Source organism: Pseudophryne corroboree, chromosome 1 (genome assembly GCF_028390025.1).
Source record: "Pseudophryne corroboree isolate aPseCor3 chromosome 1, aPseCor3.hap2, whole genome shotgun sequence".
NCBI classification, from domain to species: domain Eukaryota; kingdom Metazoa; phylum Chordata; class Amphibia; order Anura; family Myobatrachidae; genus Pseudophryne; species Pseudophryne corroboree.
In genome coordinates, this window is record NC_086444.1 from 942656665 (window position 1) to 942672464 (window position 15800).

General features: G+C 44.1%; 1 protein-coding gene and 1 pseudogene across 1 annotated transcript in view; both read left to right on the forward strand.

The window, feature by feature from the left end:
* Positions 1 to 15800, forward strand: part of LOC134918777 (interleukin-15-like) — a 205975-nt gene that overhangs the window by 37708 nt on the left and 152467 nt on the right. The gene's annotated exons all lie outside the window — the stretch shown is intronic.
* LOC134937353 (5S ribosomal RNA) lies at positions 633 to 751 on the forward strand (annotated as a pseudogene).

Sequence of the window (15800 nt, forward strand, 5' to 3'; positions counted from 1 at the left end):
CATGTATCTCCCCACTCAATAGGGAAACAGTGTTCTATCCATGTTTTGTGACACACATTTATTTATTTATATTGTTATGATTATTATGTTCCATTTTTTCCTTTCCCCTTTGGACATTATTATTGGATAAGGGTGGGGGAGGAGCAACCCTCTCACAAATGGACAAAGTATTTGGTTATTATTATTATATATGCCTAATTGAATATCACTAACCATGACTATACTATAGACATATTCGTCTTATTGTTTTGAGCATCCCAGATAGGGCATTATTAAGCCCTCCTGCTTTCTTAGGCTGATTAGGAGCATTTTGCCTTTTTGTAATATCAATCCATCAGCTCATCTCATTATCATCATTAGTATCAATAATTTTTTCCCCGACCGTATATAATCTTATTTTCATTCAATCTGTGACTTATCTTAGCATTTGTTTGGTATTATTTATCTCAGAACGGCATTTATGTCTGAAGTTCAAACACCACTGATCAGACTTCCCAGCATAAACTATTGAATATATTATACCTTTACCATTCTTTTTCTTTGACCACATACAATCCAATACCTATTCAATTGGTGATTGATCCTGGGTTTCAATACGATCGGAAAACGGTGCGCCAAGGAGAACGAAACTCACCTACGGTCAGACCGCACTGAGTATGCCCAAACTCGTCTGATCTTGGAAGCCAAGCACTGCAGGGCCTGGTCAGTACCTGGATGGGGAACCACCAGGGAATACTAGGTACCGTAGGTATTTTACTCTCCTACAACCTATGGTATTTGGGACTCACTACACCAATCTGATTTCAGGTCATTAGTATTTGTCATGTTATATTGGAATCGAGGCTGACCTCATTCATTCAAATTCCTTCCCATAGAGGATATGCATGAATTCCTTATGGATGAGGGTTCACATATTTTCGCTCACCGTTAATATAATTTTGCCTACAACAGGTACATTGGTACTGGCGAACATCCATACATTGATGCCAGCTCTCGTTGTTGTTTTCTTCTTAAGTACATATCAATAAAAGTAAATTTTTAATAATTTCATCATTTCAATCTATTCAAGTGTGCCCAGGAAAAGGCCTATAGTTTCCTTTTTTTTGGTCCTTTGTTCTCTCCAAAGGCCCATATCTGTTGTTTCATAGTTGTTATAACTATCCTCCTGGAGCACCACCAACCATTTGCCGAATTTATTATCAGTAGTAGGCTTTTATGTTGGTTCCTAAATATATGCATTTTTTCATTGAATTTAAACTGTTATATCCTGTGCAGATTTATTCCCCCTATTGGATCTATCGACTTAATACCATGGTTCCACATGGTCTCAATGATACCATTGAATTGAACAATATTTAAGGTTCCTATTTTCAAGATATGTGCCATGTGACAAAATAACAATTTGTTTATTAGTGTCTATACATCCTCCTATGTTATTTTATCAGTATAATATCTGGAGACAGTGCCGTTTCTTGGGGCGGGTGAGCCGTGCAACCGCACGGGGCGCCCGCCGCGGCACTTCTGCAGGTCCTTGCTTCCCCCTTCTCCCTCTTCCCGAGTACTCCGCTCGGAGGATGGAGTTTCGCGGAATGATGCGTTTGCTTCGTGACGTCATGACGCAATCGTGTCATTCCGCAAAACTCCACCCCCAAGCAGAGTACTGATGACAAGAGGAGGAGGAGCCAAGCTACTAGAAGGATGAGAGGCAGCCGGTGCGAGGAGGGAGAGGCGGGCCGAAGAGCGGGAAGAACCTCTGCAAATGTAAGTAAGTCTCTTTCTCCCCCCTCTTCCTTCCCCCCCACCTGACACTTGCCTGCCTAATGTATAAAATGCGGACTCTTGCCTGCCTAATGTGTAAAATGGGGACACTTGCCTACGTAATGTGTAAAATGGGGACACTTGCCTGCGTAAAGTATAAAGTGGGGACACTTGCCTGCATAATGTGTAAAATGGGGACACTTTCCTGCTTAATGTGTAAAACGGGGACTCTTGCCTGTTGTAATGTGTAAAATGGGGACTCTTGCCTGCCATAATATGTAAAATGGGGACACTTGCCTTCCGTGATGTGTAAAATGGGGATTCTTGCCTGCCTAATGTGTAAAATGGGGACACTTGCCTGCGTAAAGTATAAAGTGGGGACACTCAGGGCCGGCAACAGAAATTGTGGGGCCCGGTACATTGATATCTCTGCGGAGCCCCCTACGCCCCTTGACCTCAGACCCACACATCTCTCCCTGCAAACCTAACCCTCCCCTGCATACTTATGTTCAGGATTCTGACAGCTGGGATCCCAAACGCCAGGATCACGACTACATTCCGTGGGAAACAGTCCATATTTATACAGCTCCTTTTAGAAGCCAAAATGGAAAATAAATACAACCAAGGCGCTTGAAAGCTGCCACCATAAAAAAGGGGGTAGTCAGACCCACAATAAACAATATATAAAAACAAAGAGATGGTGACGCTGATAAATGATTTCTCGACTGGATAGAATAATATTAAAAGAATTATACAGGTGTGTTTTATATACAAAACATTGTAAAAACATCAATGGCATTAATCAATAAAATAAATCCCACATAACACACCCTGGATAAGCAGTCTTATGCAAACAGCATTAGTAGAGGGGTGTCCATCCCTATGATTGCCATAGGCAACTGGACTTGTGCTATTGATACAGGAATACATTTCTATGAACTGCTAAACCTCCTTTCTAATAAGTGGCAATCATAGGAATGGGCACTCCTCTACTAATGCTGTCTGAAAATTGCATACGACACTACTTATCCAGGGTGTGCTATGTGGGAGCGCACACTTACCAATATACACAGCCGCCCTCCACAATTCAGACCAGGCTCCGAGTACCCACAAGATGGCAGCCTGCCTGAGGCTGTTTTATTCCGCAGTCTGTCTGCGCGCTGTGCCGGCCTTGAGGTCTCAATAGCCGAACTACACACCCGCTCCTGCTCAGCCGCTCCTCACAGAGCAGAGATGCCAGAGACACAGGGCGGGCGGGAGGAGAGAAAGGAAGGACACAGTGGCGTTGTGCGTAGCCAATCGCGACATCATTGCACATCAACAGTTCCGGACAGCTGACATAGGGGGATGGAGCAGTGGGGGTTACCACAGGGGGGCCATAGCCTTTACAATGCTGACTATCTACAATTACAGGTATCCATCCATGATGCAGCTGCCGTACTGCCGCAGCAAAACCTTGGGGCCCCTCACAACGTCGGGGCCCGGGATGGGTGTCCCCTTTGACCCCCCCTGTCACCGGGCCTGGGGACACTTGCCTGCGTAATGTGTAAAATGGGGACACTTGCCTGCCTAATTTGTAAAATGGGGACTCTTGCCTGTTGTAATGTGTAAAATGTGGACTCTTGCCTGCCGTGATGTGTAAAATGGGGACACTTGCCTGCCATGATGTGTAAAATGGGGACTCTTGCCTGCCGTGATGTGTAAAATGGGGACTCTTGCCTGCCGTGATGTGTAAAATGGGGACACTTACTTGCTGTAATGTGTAAAATGGGGACACTTGCCTGCTGTAATGTGTAAAATGGGGACACTTGCCTGCTGTAATGTGTAAAATGGGGACACTTGCCTGCCGTGATGTGTAAAATGGGGACTCTTGCTGCCGTGATGTGTAAAATGGGGACACTTGCTTGCCTGTTGTAATGTGTAAAATGAGGACACTTGCCTGTTGTAATGTATAAAATGGGGACACTTGCCTGCTTAATGTGTAAAATGGGGATTTAATGTATCAAGGGCATTGCGGTGTATGGCATAATATATATACTGTATATATATATATATACATATATATTTTTCTTTTTTACCTGTGGGGGCCGTGATGTGTTGGTGCAAGGTGAAAAACTGGGGTGTAAGGTAGTCTTTTCAGATGAGAACACGCCCATTTTAATGAGGTCACGCTCCCTTACCGGGAGCGCGCGCTCCTTTGGCGCGCGCATACTTTTTCTTTTTATATCTGTGGGGGGCGCATTTTTTTATGTCAATGGGGGGGGGGCATTTTTAAATCCTGAACTGGGAGCCAAATTGTCTAGAAACAGCCCTGTCTGGAGATATATTGTTTATGCTATCCAGTTTTCCTTCCCCTATTTCATCATCATTTTTTCCTCCTCTTACCTCTCTTCTCTTGTATTTTTGTTATGTCCATAGTCTGTAGCTATGTTTCAAACTACAATTGTTGTCCTACTGAAGAGCAGAGAAAGCACTAAATACTGTATATATTTTTTTGATGAGATTATTAAAGTTCTCATTTATGTAAGTTATTATTTAATTGCATAGATGTCATTATCCATTTTCATATGTCCATCTAGGTGTTCTCTTGGACACGGATGGCCTGATAATGAGAATTCCTAATTTTGATATTATTATTATTACTATTTGATTTTCTATATTGACTTATAGTTTATTTGGAACACACATGAGTCCATTTATGGCTTTCTGTGTGTCCTTTTGGCTACATATTACTACTGCATTATTATATACACAATGAAGAATATGTATATGTGTATGTATTACTCTGATATCCACTTCTCCTTTGCTACCTTAAATAAAGATAAAATTAATGGATAGATATTGTATAAACTTGATCTTTAAGATCATTATTAAGAAATTATCTCTTTATTTGTGTCTTTTTGTGCAGTATATATTTTCTATGAGAGATACAACTTTGAAATCATAATGTTCTCTATAGATGGTTACTATGAAACGACTACTATAAGAATGATACTATTAATGTAGAATTTAGATACTGAGTATCCTTGAACTCTGAGAACCTGAACGCGAGGTGTGGAACACATATATAATGCGCATGTGCGGGTAGTCCCGGTACGTTAAAAAGGGGGACCCAGCTGACACTTGAAATCTTGGTCTGAGGAAGCCGCTGATTAGAACCAAGGCAGGGAAACGCTTCACCTTTAAACTGTACAGGAGCAGAGGTCGGCTGTGTGAGCACAGCTGAACCACGGCACACACGTGGAGACAGAGCCGCCACAAGCGTCTCCCAAAATAACATCCAGCGGAAGCGCTTTGTGACCAGCAGCCATCTTGCTGAGGAGACAGCGCCGCTACAAGTACCTCCCAAAATAACATACAGTGGGAGTGATCCGTGACCAGTGATAACCTTGCCTACCATGGGCGCAGTACATATCGGGAGCATACCTCCCAACATGACCCTCTCCAGGAGGGACAGAATGATCTGCTTCGGGACTTCCCTCTTAATTTATGATTGCCATCACCTGTAGTGAAACACCTTTCTTATCCATTAACCCACAGGTTCCCAAACTCGGTCCTCAGGACCCCACACAGTGCATGTTTTGCAGGTCTCCTCACAGAATCACAAGTGAAATAATTAGCTCCACCTGTGGATCTTTTAAAATGTGACAGTTAGTAATTAATACACATGTGCACTTGCTGGGTTACCTGCAAAACATGCACTGTGTGGGGTCCTGAGGAACGAGTTTGAGAATCCCTGCATTAACCTGTTCAACACAGGTGTCGGCAGTCCTAGATTAAGAGAAAAGTCCAGAAGCATTCTGTTCCTCCTGGAGAGGGTCATGTTGGGATGTATGCAGGAGTAATATACTTACCAGCGGTCTCATCATCCTAGATAGACAGTACCAACAGCGGGAGCACTAGCGCCAATATCAGTGGAGATTATTCTTGAAACAGGGCTAATGGACAACTAGAAGGAGCCCAAGTGGGAGTACCATATACAACAATTGAATACACATTCCTCTGCATACCGTCAAGTTAAAAAGTTTAACAGCACCAGTGGTCGCAAGGGCTGTGAAACAAAGGGGAAAAATACATTTATACATCTCTCCTTGTATTTATTTTGCTTCTGAAAATTGACTAACATCTAGAGCTCTACACAAATTTTTGAAAATCCATCCTGCTACTTATGTCTAACAGGGAGCATTTATATTAATTATCTGATGTTGAACTAACTGAACTTCGTGGCTTCATTCATACCTGCTTCCAAGTGTTTTTAATTATTGGGCAGGAATCAAGGATTACTGTAGCTTGATTCTCTCGTGTTGGGTATTATTACTGTTTTTTTATTCAGATTATTTTGTATAATTTTAAAACATTTGTGCCTATATTACATATTGCCGGCCGGCCGATGCTTATGTGCAATTTGTGTAATATTTTAAGATTTATAAGTTTGAATAAAATGATAAAATAAATGTCTACCAGCGCTTTTCATATTAACTTGTTTGATTTTGCTTCTGCAAAAGCCTGATGAGGGGAATGACCTGACTCAAGCTGGCAGTGTCTGAACTGACTTCACGTGTGGCAAGTTCTAAGTGTTGGAGAACCTTGCACAACACGGAAATCATTCTCCACTCTCTTGAGTCAGGTGCATTCCCCCTCTTTTCCCTATGTCACTGGTGGATGTGTATGCTTGATTGGTCTTTTGCTGCTCCTCCATACTCTGATATAGAGGGTTGAATTCCACCTCGTTGCTACCTCTTGCTTCAGGTGATGGCAGGGCAGGTTCAAGAGTTTTTGCTGGCACTCCAGTCTTTGACACGCAGTCGTTGAATTTAGAAAGTGGCACGGAATTTTGTCCTGCACGCCACTGTCGTTTTTAAAAAAATTCTGCACTAACAAATTAATTGTGTGTGGAAAACATGGGATGTGCTGGAATTTGCCCAGATGTAATGCTCGCACAATATTGGTGGCATTGTCCGATATCACAAAACCCCAGGAGAGTCTAAGTGGGGTAAGCCATTGTGCGATGATGTCCCTCAGTTTCTGTAAGAGGTTGTCAGCAGTATGCCACTTATGGAAACCAGTGATACACAGCGTAACTTGCCTAGGAACAAGTTGGCGTTTGTGAGATGCTGCTGCTGGTGCCACTGCTGTAGTTGCTGTGGAAGGCAATACATCTACCCAGTGGGCTGTCACAGTCATGTAGTCCTTAGTTTGCCCTGCTCCACTTGTCAAAATGTCCATGGTTAAGTGGTCAGAGGGTACAACCACATTTTTGAGGACACTTTTCTTAATGTCCATGTACAGTCCAGGAATCGCTTGCCTAGTTATGTGAAATCTAGACGGGATTTGGTACCGGGGACACAGTACGTCCATCAACTGTCTAAATCCCACTACACTAATGGCGGATACCGGACACATATCTAACACCAGCATAGATGTTATGGCCTCAGTAATCCGCTTTGCAACATGGTGAGTGCTGTCATATTTCATCTTCCTTGCAAAGAACTGTTGGACAGTCAATTGCTTAGTTAAAGTAGTACAAGTGACAAGTGGTTTTCCAACTTCCTCTCTGGGATGACGATTGACTCCCAGCAGCAACAACAGCAGCAGCGGCAGCAGTAGGCGTAGCACTCAAGGATCCTCCAGTGACATGGCCTGCAGGACTACTTCCGATCCTGACTGAGGAGGAAATTGACGTTGAGGGAGTTGGTGGTGTGGATTACAGGAGCTTGGATACAACAGGAAAAAGGGATTTAGGTGTTAGTGGACTGCTTATGCTCTTACCCAAGTTTCTGAACTTGACAATGACTTATGATAAATGCACTGCAGATGACGTACAAGGGAGGATGTTCCTAGGTGGTTAACGTCCTTACCCCTACTTATTATGGATTGACAAAGGTAACACATGGCTTGACACCTGTTGTCCGGATTTGTGGAGAAATAATTCCACACGAAGAGGTATATTTTTTGGTATTTTGCACAGGCATGACAATGGGCTTTTTCATCCCATGGAAAACAACTGTCTCCACTGGTGCCTTATTCACACAAACCATATTACCATCAGAATCCTCATCGTCAACTTCCTCCTCAGCACCAGCTACACCAATATCCTCCTCATCCTGGTGTACATCTACAGTGACATCCTCAATCTCAATATCAGCAACTGGACTGGTGGTGCTCTTCCCAGCACTTGCAGAGGTCGTGCACATGGTGGTAGGAGCCTCCTCTTCTCATACAGTCTTGGGAAGGTCAGACTTAGACATCGCAACCTCGGACACACTTGGACTCTCTTTGAGGATTTGTGATATCTCTGAGTCTGAAGGCACAGTTTTTCCTGTGCTTTAACAAGCTTTATTTTTTAAAATTTTCGAGAGGGAGGAGGGCTTCCATCTTCATGAGAAGTTGAACCACCAGTCATGAACATAGGCCAAGGACTTAGCCTTTCCTTGCCACTTTGTTATTAATTTCTGCTTCTTGGATTTTACATGCCCTCTATGACATTGGGTATCAGCCTTAGCAGACGACGTTGATGGAATTGCATCATCAATGTCATGACTGGTGGGCGGCAGGGGCGTAGCAAGGGCAGCGCTGGTGGAGCTTGAGCTTCAGGCGCCTGCTCAAATAAGGGCGCCACAGCCACAGTCCTGACTCCTGCAATTGCTGCCTCCAGGGCATGACTTTTCATCGGCGCCGTGCTGCTGCCAGCCAGTAATAAACAACCCGCTTTCCTGTGGCCTGCAAGTTACAAATATGGCCACGCTGATTCTGGTCCTGAGGAGGGCTGCTGCGCATGTCTAGCCACTGCAGCTCCTCCCATGAGCCTTTGTGGAGTCGGATTAGACTCCGTGCAGACTGCTCTGCTCTGCCAGCAATCACACTCCTTCCTACCCCCACCACAAAGTAAAGCAGTAGCAAGTGCAGGGGCGGACCGACGAGGCACAGAGGTATATTTATATTTGAAAAAGTAAGTTTATTAAAATGAAAAACAAATGTTTTTTAAATGATAAAAAAACGTGTTTGTGTGTGTATGTATATATATATATATATATATATATACATGTGCGTTTACGTGTGTGTGTGTGTGTGTGTGTGTATATATATATACATATATATACTGTATATATATATATATGTATATATATACAGTATATATATGTATATATATACACACACACACACACACACACACACACACACACACACGTAAACGCACATGTATATATATTAGTGATGAGCGAGGTTCGGTTTTACTCGGTTTTACTCGGTTTTACTCGGTTCTCAAAACGGCATCTTATTGGCTATCCAAAACACGTGACATCCGAGAGCCAATAAGATGCTGTTTTGAGAACCGAGTAAAACCGAGTAAAACCGAGTAAAACCGAATCCGCTCATCACTAATATATATATATATATATATATATATATACATACACACACACACACACACACACACACAAACACGTTTTTTTATCATTTAAAAAACATTTGTTTTTCATTTTAATAAACTTACTTTTTCAAATATAAATATACCTCTGTGCCTCGTCGGTCCGCCCTGCACTTGCTACTGCTTTACTTTGTGGTGGGGGTAGGAAGGAGTGTGATTGCTGGCAGAGCAGAGCAGTCTGCACGGAGTCTAATCCGACTCCACATCCACAAAGGCTCATGGGAGGAGCTGCAGTGGCTAGACATGCGCAGCAGACCTCCTCAGGACCAGAATCAGCGTGGCCTTATTTGTAACTTGCAGGCCACAGGAAAGCGGGTTGTTTATTACTGGCTGGCAGCAGCACGGCGCCGATGAACAGTCATGCCCTGGAGGCAGCAATTGCAGGAGTATATATGTATATATATATATATATATATATATATATATTGCTCGATGTGGGCCGGTATACAACAGCATGGCATACTGGTACTTCTTCGAGCACTGACCGCTGAAGTTCCTCGCCGCCGCATTGAGCTCTCGGTCCTAAGGCCCTGGCACTACTATTTCAAATCTGCCACAGACCGGCAGCCAATCAGGAGCCTCTGGTCCACTGCAGATTTAAAATAGTAGCGCCACGGTCATAGGAGCCGCAGTGCCACCGACCACAGCCACTTCCTCATTGTACTACCGCCACCCTCTTCCTCCTCCTCCGCTACACAGCCGCCCCCCTCAGTCCTTCTATGCACCTCCGCCTCCTCCGCACCATGCCGATCACAGCCTCCTCATACACCGCACCACAGACCACAGCATCCTCAGCACCACCGCTGCTAGATAGGTAATCTTACCCTGATGCCTTTCTCTCTCCCTAGTCCTTACTGTATGCCCTTGCTGTCCCTCTCTCTGTCACTCTCCCTGTCCCTATGTCCCTGCTGTCACTTTCCCTGTCCCTCTGTCACTCTCCCTGTCCCCATATCCGTGCTGTCACTCTTCCTGTCCCTATGTCCCTGCTGTCACTTTCCCTGTCCCTCTGTCACTCTTCTTGTCCCTATGTCCCTGCTGTCACTCTCCCTGAATTTTGTCTCATTCCATGTGGCATAATGTGAATTTCAGCTCATTCTGTGTGCTATAATGTGAATTTCGTCTCATTCTTTGTGCTATAATGTGAATTTCGGCTTATACCGTATGCTATAATGTGAATTTCGGCTTATACCATGTGCTATAATGTGAATTTCGGCTCATACGTCTCCTATAATGTGAATTTCGGCTCATAGTACCATGTGTTATAATGTGAATTTCGGCTCATTCTATGTGCTATAATGGGAATTTCAGCTCGTTCTGTACTCTATAATGTGAATTTTCGGCTTATACTGGGGGGTTTATTTACTAAAGTTCAGATTTTGTCCGAGTTTTTTTTTTTTTGCAAAGTGTCAACATGGGAATTTACTAAGCACAAATCTCGGCAGTGTTGGGGCTATTAATAATGGTTTTCACCGCAGAGGGCAGTAATACGAATGAATAGACCATCGGTCAAACATGGCTGTTTGTTTATACAACACGGGAATTTACTATTCATTCGTATTTTGGTGTTTGTCCCTGAATGTTCAATCGCGGTTGGTCTTTTTTGCGACTCGTAAAAAAAGCAGCAAAAAAATAGACCTGCTTTTTCCTGGCGTGTTTGGATAGTCTTGCACGGATCAGTGAGATCTGTGCATGCTTATCTGTGGTAAATGGTCTGTTTAGCTTAAAAATGTTAAAACAAACTTGCGTGGGGTCCCCCCTACTAAGCATAACCAGCCTCAGGCTCTGGTTGTAAAAATACAGGTGAAAAAAGTTATATAGGTCCCTGCGGCCGTGGCATTACCCCCCCAACTAGTCACCCTTGACCGGGGTACCCTGGAGGAGAGGGAACCCCTTAAATCAAGGGGTCCCCCCTCCAGCCACCCAAGGACCAGGGGTGAAGCCTGAGGCTGTCCCCCCATCCGTGGGCGGTGGATGGGAGGCTGATGGCCTTTGTGTAAAAATAAGAATATTGTTTTTTGTTGAAGAACTACAAGTCCCAGCAAGCCTCCCCCGCAAGCTGGTACTTGGAGAACCACAAGTACCAGCATGCAGGGAAATAACGGGCCCACTGGTACCTGTAGTTCTACAACAAAAAAATACCCCCCAAAAAACACAACACACACACACCATAAAAGTAAAGCTTTATTTTACATACATGCACACTTACACACTCACATACTTACCTATTGTCCCACGGATCCCCTCGGTCCCCTTGTCAAGTAGAATCCACGGGGTACCTGTCAAATAAAAATTATACTTACAACCAATCCAGTGTAGATCTGTCCTCTTCTTATCCGTCGTAATCCAAAGACTTGAATAAAATAACAAACCGGAAAACCCGATCCACGCACTTATAGGGGTTCCATGTTTACACATGGAACCCATTTCCCTGAATGCCGGTATCCCCCGTGACTTCTGTCACTGACGGTCCCGCCAGCCAATCAGGGAGCGCTACGTCATGGCGCTCTCCTGATTGACAGGCTAGGAGCGCACAGCCAATCAGGAGAAGCGCACTGGCTAGAATAGAGGAGAGCGCTCCTCCATTCTACTCAATGATGGGAACTTTGCGGTCTGCGGTAAACCGTGAGGTTAATTGGGGTCACTCTTGTGGGTGACCCCAGTTAACTTTGCGGTTTACCGCAGACCGCAAAGTTCCCATCATTGAGTAGAATGAAGGAGCGCTCTCCTCCATTCTAGCCAGTGCGCTCCTCCTGATTGACAGGCTAGGAGCGCACAGCCAATCCGGAGAGCGCTATGACATGGCGCTCCCTGATTGGCTGGCGGGACCTTCAGTGACAAAAGGCACGGGGGGTCCCGGCATTCGGGGAAAGGGGTTCCATGTGTAAACATGGAACCCCTTTAAGTGTGTGGATCGGGTTTCCGGTTTGTTATTGTATTCAAGTCCCTGGATAACGACGGATAAGAAGGGGACAGATCTATACTGGATTGGTTGTAAGTATAGTTTTTATTTGATAGGTACCCCGTGGATTCTACTTGACAAGGGGGCCAAGGGGCTCCGTGGGACAATAGGTAAGTATGTGAGTGTGTAAGTGTGCATGTTTGTTTACTTTCACGGTGTGTGTGTTGTGTTTTTTGGGGGGTATTTTTGTTGTTGTAGAACTACAGGTACCAGTGTGCCTGTTATTTCCCCGCATGCTGGTACTTGTGGTTCTCCAAGTACCAGCTTGTGGGGGAGGCTTGTTGGGACTTGTAGTTCTCAAACAAAAAAACAATATTCTTATTTTTACACAAAGGCTATCAGCCTCCCATCCACCGCCCACGGATGGGGGGGAGGGGGGGCAGCCTCGGGCTTCACCCCTGGTCCTTGGGTGGCTGGAGTGGGGACCCCTTGATTTAAGGGGTCCCCTCTCCTCCAGGACACCCCGGTCAGTGGTGACTAGTTGGGGGGGGGGTAATGCCACAGCCGCAAGGACCTATATAAAAGTGTCCCCGGCTGTGGCATTATCTCTCTGGCTAGTGGAGCCCGGTGCTGGTTTAAAAAATACAGGGGACCCCTAAATTTTTTAGCCCCCATATTATTTGATCCAGGACCGGACGCAGAGCCCGGTGCTGGTTGTATAAATATGGGGAGACTCTACGCATTTTTTCCCTGTATTTTTACGACCAGGGCCAGCTCAAAGAGCCCGAGGCTGGTTATACATAGGAGGGGGGACCCCACGCAATTCTTTTTCTACTTTTATTTTACTCTTTAAACACTACTCATAATGTACCCAATGAAGCCCTGCACGGATCTCAATGATCCGGCCGGGCTTCATCGTTTTATGTTCGGCAGTGTTTTACTCATCACTCCAGTAAAACACTGCCTGACAATACGAATCACATCGACATCGGAAAATACGAAACGAGAAAACTCGGCAGCTTAGTAAATTACCGAAAATGGATTCAAAAAGTTGCAGTAAAATACGTCCGATAAAAATCGAGATTAAAAGCCGATCAAATCGACACAAACACGAATATTAGTAAATAAACGCCTGTGTGGGATAATGTGAATTTCGGCTTATTCTGTGTTCTATAATGTGAATTTCGGCTCATACCGTGTGTTATTATGTGAATTTCAGCTCATTTTATGTGCTATGATGTGAAATTCAGCTCATTCTGTGTTCTATAATGTGAATTTCGGCTCATACGTGTGCTATAATAGGAATTTCGGCTCATACTGTGTGCTATAATGGGAATATCAGCTCATACTGTTCGCTATAATGTGAAAGAGGCACCAGTACTAGATAGTATAAGGGGTCCTACTATTGTGGTGCATAATGTGTATGGGCTCTACTGTTTGGTTTAATGTGAATAAGGGACACTGCTGTGTTGCGTAATTTGAATTGGTGGCAGGAGACTGGATAGACAGTGGGAGCAGGAGTGGAGCAGGAGACAGGAGAGTGGAGACTGGAGTGACTCAGGGTAGGAGGAAAAAGTAATGGAACAGGAGGCTGGAAAGAAAGGCAAGAAGGCTGTAGGGGACATGGGGCCGTAGTTAACACATGGGACATGAGTCTGATTGAACCTCTGTTGTATGATGATGACATTGGTTATAGTCCTATACAAACAGGTATCTTCCAGACCATGTAATCTCTACATAAATAGTGATCACCGACTAAAGACGCTAATACCCAGGGAGGATCAGTTTCTTCAGAGGTTTCCCTGTTGCATATTTTGTATATTTGGGTATTTTTACTTAGTGCAGACAAAACTGTGGATTTTATTAGTTAAATTATTTCAGTGGGTTGTAATATCTAGCCTTCCATGCCCCACTTTGATGCTGCCCCATATATTTATTTTTGTTTCTCTTTAATTTAACCCCACATGCACACTGGTGTGTGTGTGTGTGTGTGTGTGTGTGTGTGTGTGTGTGTGTGTGTATGTGTGTGTGTTTGTGTGTGGGGTGCTGTAGCATGCATGTGCCCCAGGCACCTTGGCTACATGCTGCACCTCTGCCTGCTGGTGGCCACAGCAGCTTCAGCACTAGTACTAGGTACTGGAAGTGGTTTCTGATATTTCACTATTTTTTCCCTCCAAATTTTTGCTCTCCATTTCAAAGGACAAGGCCCCTTTATTATTACAGCACACAGAACAGGGCCCCTTAATTTTTACAGCAAACAGAACAGTGCCCCATTATATTTACAGCACCCCTGTATTTTTAGAGCATAGAAGACAGGGCCAGCACTCCTGTATGTTTGCAACACCCTTATATTTTTACTGAATACAGTACAGGGCCAGTGCTCCTTTATTCTTACAACACCCCTGTAGTTTTACAGCATACAAGACAGGGACAAAGCACCCATGTATTTTCACAGCACCCCTGTATTTTTACAACACCCCTGTAATTTTACAGCATACAGGACAAGGCCAGTGTTCCTTTATTCATTTTTTTAAACCCTGTATTTTTACAGCATACAGGACAGGGCCACAGCACCCCTGTATTTTCCTATCTCCCCTGTATTTTTACAGCATACAGGACAGGGCCAATGTTCCTTTATTTTTAACCCCCCTTGTATGTTTATAGCATGCAGGACAGGGCCACAGCACCCCTGTATTTTTACTGTATACAGGACAGGGACAGCACCACTGTATTTTTACAACACCCCTGTTTTTTTTACAGCAAACAGGAACTGGGCCAGTGTTCCTTTATTTTTACAACACTCCTGGATTTTTACAGCATACAGGACAGGGACAAATCACCCCTATATTTTCACAGCACCCCTGTATTTTCACAGCATACAGGACAGGGCCAGTTTTTATTTATTTTTACAACACCCCTGTATTTTTACAGCATACAGGACAGGGCCAGCACCCCTGTATTTTTACAACACCACTGTATTTTTAACGCATAAAGGACATGACCAGTGTTCCTTTATTTTTACAACATCCCTGTATTTTTACAGCATACAGGACAGAGACACAGCACCCCTGTATTTTAAAAGCACCCCTGTATTTTTACAACACCCCTGTATTTTTTTCAGCATACAAGTTAGGGCCAGTGCTCCTTTATTTTCAAAAACCTCCTGTATTTTTACAGCATACAGGACAGGGCCACAACACCCCTGTATTTTCACAGCACCCCTGTATTTTTAGAAAACTCCCCTGTATTTTTACAGCATACAGGACAAGGTCAATGTACCTTTATTTTTGCAACACCCCTGTATTTTTACAGCGTACTGGACAGGGCCAGTGCTCGTTTATTTTTAACAACCCTCCTGCATTTTTACAGCATACAGGACAGGGCCAGTGTTCCTTTATTTTTACAACACCCCTGTATTTTTACAGCACACAGGACATGGCCAGTGTTCCTTTATTTTTACAACCCCCTGTATTTTTACAGTATACAGGAAAGGGCCAGCACCACTGTATTTTTCCAACACCCCAGTATTTTTACAGCATACAGGACAGGGCCAGTGTTCCTTTATTTTTACAACACCCCTGTATTTTTACAGGACACAGGACAGGGCCAGTGTTCCTTTATTTTTACAACCCCCCTGTATTTTTACATCATACAGGACAGGGCCAGCACCTCTATTTTTACAACACCCCAGTATTTTTACAGCATACAAGACAT